This window comes from Macadamia integrifolia, unplaced genomic scaffold, assembly GCF_013358625.1.
Source record: "Macadamia integrifolia cultivar HAES 741 unplaced genomic scaffold, SCU_Mint_v3 scaffold1841, whole genome shotgun sequence".
Lineage (NCBI taxonomy): Eukaryota > Viridiplantae > Streptophyta > Magnoliopsida > Proteales > Proteaceae > Macadamia > Macadamia integrifolia.
Genome location: NW_024868379.1, coordinates 64,272 through 70,192, shown reverse-complemented (window position 1 = coordinate 70,192; position 5,921 = coordinate 64,272). Strand labels below are relative to the sequence as shown.

The 5,921-nt window shown below is 38.0% G+C and overlaps 1 pseudogene; it reads left to right on the top strand.

The window, feature by feature from the left end:
* Positions 1 to 429: 429 nt before the first annotated feature.
* Positions 430 to 5,921, top strand: part of LOC122064967 — a 13,484-nt pseudogene continuing 7,992 nt past the window's right edge.

Genomic DNA, 5,921 nt, shown 5'->3' with positions numbered 1-5,921 from the left:
TCATAAATTGTCTAGGTCAAATAAAACTAGAATTTTTTACTCGAGTCAATATAAACTCGATGAATCTAGTTGTTTTTTAAAATACTATCAAATCGATTGACTATTTTAGTAGTTCACTTATATTATCGAATATGTTTGTAATGATATAAACTCAAAATTTAATGATACATGATTCGATCATTTTTTAATTTTATTAATTTATACATATTTATTATATTAAAAAAAAGACAAAAGACTCACTTTCGCTAGGTTTGATCAAGTTGGGTTACCAAGTTTTTCTTAAAGACGAATCAAGTCAAAAAAACCTGATTTCCAGCTATGATCTGACCATGTTCATCCTGACTTGCTAGATGATCGTACGTAAAACACAATTATATCTATCAATTCCATATTCCTTATAGCTAGGGATTAGTCTACCCTTTCTCTATCCCCCAAAAAAAAAAAAAAAAAAAAAAAAACAGAAGAAGAAGAAGAAGAAAGCCGACGGGGAGAGGGGTGGCGGGCTTCCAGAAGAAGTCGTTGTTGCACAACGCCCCCTCTCTCTCTTTCCCGGGTTACCTAACTCATGAAAAATTTGGCAACTTTATAAGGAGCCAAACTAAGACTTCCAGAGGAACAGTTGTTGCGGAGAAACCACAAAAACGGAACGAAGCCGAGCTGTGCTCATCGACTCTCTTGGATTTGATGGAAGGAGAGCAGTCCAGTGGCGGTGGTGGCAGCGGAGGTCCGGCTCCTTTCCTTCTGAAGACGTACGACATGGTCGATGACTCGTCGACCGATGAAATCGTGGCTTGGAGCACTAACAAAAACAGCTTCGTCGTGTGGAACCCCCTCGAGTTCTCTGCTCGTCTCCTCCCCACCTATTTCAAGCACAACAATTTCTCTAGCTTCATCAGGCAACTCAACACCTATGTAAGCTCTCCAAAAACTATTGTAAATTTCTTCTTATCATTATTTTTTTCTCTCTTTCTGTCAAGAACTATTGTAAATTTGTTTTTATCTGTTTCTGTTTTATGTGTCGTTGATGTTTGATTGGCTTCTGAACTTTTTTCGCAACGAGGTGGGTGCTGCTGCTTTACTGCTTTGGACCCACTTCATTGCCAGTGCAGAAAAGAATTGGGCTTTCATATTAGGGCTATATGAACTTGAATTTCGTCGATCAGATTTTTTTTGTAAATGTGAAGTCAATGACTAAACTGTTATCTCCTCTTAGTCAATTGAACTAGATCTGTTCTTTAATCAAATTTTTGTATTGCAATTTTAATCGAGTCTAAACCTTTAATAGCAGATTTCAGAACTCCAACCCAAGGTAGGACCCCAGTTTATCAAAGAAACTAGAATATAGAGAACACCGATATCTCAGGGGAGGAGGAGGTTGTGGGATCGAACCCTATCGTATGCAAGTGTGTGAGGGTGGGTCTGTGTTCCAGGAGTAGGTGGCCATTAGCCCTTCTAGTGCCCAGTAGGCTGGCCATTGGCCAGCAGTGCTCAGTAGGATGGAGTAGCTAAAAGAAAAAGGAGATACATAATCTACCAAACATATCTGGTTGCAAATCAGGTTGAGTAGGCCTTTTAATCAGTGTAAATTAACCCCTAAGTTTGTTGATGGTCCAGTTATCATATTGAAAACCGTGGGGTAGTTTCAGAAATAGCAATTACTAGTTCCTAAAATCTGGGAACTACGATATCAATCAATCAACAGATCTGATGAGGACCAACCCTTTAGGACAGAGGAAAACTGCTCCAAGTCTAAGATAAATCTGAGGGCTGGATGCCCATAGATGATGATCTCTATTTGCAGAAAAATACACCCGAACCAGGGGTGCTGCAGGTTTGTGTTAACAGCAATATATATATATATATATATATATAAAAGGGCGTATCCGGTGCACAAGGCTACCACATGTGTTAACAGCAATATATCAATAGCAATCTGAAACCAAGTTGTTCCTTATTGCCTCCAATATTCAGGAATAATAATCTTTTTGTAACCCAATAGAAAATAAGAGAAGAAAATAACTTAGCATATCTGTACTTGTCATTGTAGATAAGAATAAGAAGAAGCAAGGGAAGGGGATATGACCAGATTTCCCAACTGATCTTGACCAGATTCGCTTCAGTCGATCTCAGAGTCTCACTGAGATGGCTGCTGTCTCTCATAGTAGCTGAATCTGTTTCTTACAGCTCCATATAGCAACAACCAATATCTTTATTCATAAAAATCATTGTGTGTATGTGTGGGCTGGGTGGGGTGGGTTGCCCTTTTGGTCTTACAAATAATAGAGTTGACATAGAGTTTAGTAATTATCTCAAACTCTATGTAAGAAAGATATCCAACTAGGTAACTAAAAGAATAAATAAGAAAAGAAAAAAAAAAGGAAAAAGAAAAAGAAAGGAACTTGCTAACTGATGGGAGTGTTCTAAATCTACAAGTAACTTATATCCAGATGGGACTCTAAAACAGCTGAGTAATTAAAAGATAAACAAAAAATAAAAATACCTAAACACCTAAGAAAGGTGCCCTCCACGATTCTGGTTTGAGTGACCAGAAAACACCCAGACCAATGGTCTGGCCTGATCCAAGGTCAGTTGATCTGCAAGGTTCAAAGAGTGGAACTGCAGGCTAAATCAGATAAAAAGTCCTTCAAATGTGAAGATGCACAAGTTCTTCTTTTCTTCAAGCGACACATTATTGTCATAAATCCACGGGCTACCAGGGAGAACGTCTGTAAACTGCATGGAATTGACATCGCTCCACACTTCCTCATTGTAGAAACCCAACTTGAGCAGACTGGAACACCTTTGATTGACTTCTAACGTGTTACCATGTAGAAGAGAACCCATATAAGGTTGTGGATGTTTTTATTTTTGTAGGTTATTCTTATAGGCATAGGCATTAGAAACTACATTCAAGCAAATACGGTCATCCATTATTACTTGTGCAACTTGGGTTCTGCTGGCCATTCAATTGTTTCCCTTTTGATTCAGCGACCAAAATGCGATTGACTACTTTGATTATGTAAGTATATATATATCTTCATCATGCTCAATTGCTGGCTGTTCTTCAATGTCTTCCTCTAGGTGAAGTCATTCATTAAACTCAGCTTCATCAATAGCTTCAAGGGAAGCAACAGTAGCATTAGCACTCCTTGATTTCTAGGGGGAAAATGAGCAAAATGCCACGTTTTATTGCAGTGATATCACTTTTTTCTGCCACCTCCAGTCATTAGAGCTTTTCTTTTATCAACAAATATGTTGGTGTTGTTTTGTCTCCCCGTATATGTGGGTGGTTGAGTAGGAGCTAATGGCCTCCTATATTCCCCAGTTTGAGTACCAAATGGTGTAGCAAGAATTTTCAACAAATCTTCTGCTTCCAAGGCCTTTTGATGGCAGTCTTGAACGTCATATATGATGTTTGTTCCCATAGCTCTTTTAACCTCTGACCGTAACTAAGGATTAAAGTATTTGTATCGGTATACGTATCGGTCGGCCAAAATTAAGATGCATATCGAAGGGTATCGTTCCGTATCGAAGATACGCTAAAGATACGTGCATAAATGGATATGGAACACTTTTTTGTATACTTTTGGATTGAAATAAAAAAGGTAAAAAAAAGCTATATATAACATGTATTATGCATAAATACTAAAATAGAGAGTATTGTACTAAGAGACAAGTATATTCAATTGAAATTGTTCAAAAGGATGAGGTTTCTTACATTTTTTCAATTTTTTCCATTGCCATTGTGATGAGTGCCATGAAAAGTGTCGTAGTAGTGGAACTCCCATTTATGGTAGAATCTAGTGTATTGCTCTGGAGTGGCCAATGTTGGTCCTACATAAGCCCCATATCCATAGCCTAAAAAAACACCTGAAGATACATGGTGTCCATGTCCGTTGAGGGACCAGTGTGATCTGAACTAATGCTTGTTGAGTCTATGCTCCTCCTCAGCACATCACTGTCACTTAGATTGTGAGAACGCTTACCCTTCGGACTATAAGACTTTGGTTGTGGGTGAGCACCATGATCAATATCTTGGGTTGCATTTGTAAACCCTCCCTCCTTTGTGAAATGTATACATATATATATATATATTCGTTTCTCCTCCTCCACCACCACCACCACCACCACCACCACCACCACCACCACCACCATCTTTGGTTTGTTCATCATCACTTTCTTATTGGGTTCCACTATATGCAACACCTAACCTCATCCTCCTAATGAGACCATCATCAAAGCTACTATAATCCTCTTGTACATCTGATGGTGCTTGTGTTTCATAATCAAGTGGCAAATCTTCATTTATCTTTCTAATTATGTCCTCTATAAACGTATCAGGTGTGGTTTCTCGTCAATCTTCAGACAATTAATCCATTACCAAAACCTTTTCAGTGTTCTCAATCCATCCTCTAACTATATCTTCATTGTCGAGTATGTGGGTGATATCGATTAGGTTGACATCAATTTCATCCCTTGATCTCTCCAACTTTAAGTATTTCGTCTTCAGCTTCATGTTGTAGTGCACATAGACAAGCTTCTCTAGCTTCTCATAACTCAGACGATTTCGAGGTTTGGTGTATATCAATCCGAACGTGCTCTAGTTATGTTCGCAGCCACTTGAGGATGCCATGCGTGATAATATTTTCATTGCGATCAGCCTCAAGTTTAAGCGCTCCACCCATAGTTGAGCCACCAATCAGCTCCACAAGGATAATTACAATATTAAAACTTTTAAATAAATTTGAATACCAAGATAACTCATTACTTAACTTACTATGATGTTGTGTTCCTTTAGCATGGATGCTAAATGATCGTCAAACCCATGAGTGGCTTCCCGGAAGTACTTCTCCTATAGAGGTATTAAAATATTGATACGCCACTCAAAGTATTAAACATTTACCAATATGTAAGATTACTAGCCTCTTCCACCGCATCTTTGGCCGCATCAATATTTGGTGCCAATTTGTTTATAACATCGTTCACGGATTGCATCAAATCACCTTTAAACTTTAAATTGTAAGCGTAATGAAGGTCCATCCGGATTCAGATTATAGGCTACATATGGTTGCAATTGTTGTTAGCAACTTAGCATACTAAATTACTAATAAAGAAATAACTATATAGTAACTGCTAACTAGTAAGTATTCAAAAAGAAACACAAGGAAGGGTTACTTAAGAGATTACCTGCTTGATGAATGCCTTGAGTCAACATCTTTTCCCATTGGTTTTATATAATCTTAAAAAAACTTTGCATGACTTTGAGTTTTCATCTTGTATCTTCTTTTTGAAAAACTCCATACAAAGAGCAACCCAGTGCATGAGGCTCCGACTATTACAGGGTTTGGGAGGGGCAAATGTACGCAGCCTTATCCCCTGCTTCACAGTAGAGGCTATTTCCAAGGTTTGTTACCTGTGACCAACATGTTGCAATAGTGCAACTTAACCATTGCGCCACAAACTTGCCCACTGACAAATTCCATACAATGTACTATATTTCCTATAGTTTGTTCCTTATCCTCATCAATTGCTCTAAGAATAACAAAGAGTGGTTGCATAATCTTAGCAAGTCAGACCACCCTTTCCCAAAACTTTGTTGAGGCGATTAGGTCTTGAACAATTTTTCCCTACTATTGAACCACTCAGTAGAGGTAAATGGCTTAAGCAACCCTTCTTTCTAGTTTTTGAGACTATCAAGTGCAATGTAATTCGTTCCAAAATTGTATTGCTGCCCTAGTTAACAATTCGGCCGAATAATTCCCGAATTATTCAGCCGAACAGAAAATTTCCGAATTAAATAAAAAATTCTGACCGAATCTGAATTAAAAAAAAAATTCGGTAAAAAACACACTTTTTACTAATCTGATTTTAAAACGCGAATAATTCGGGCCGAATCGAATTATTTGGTCCACTTAAACATT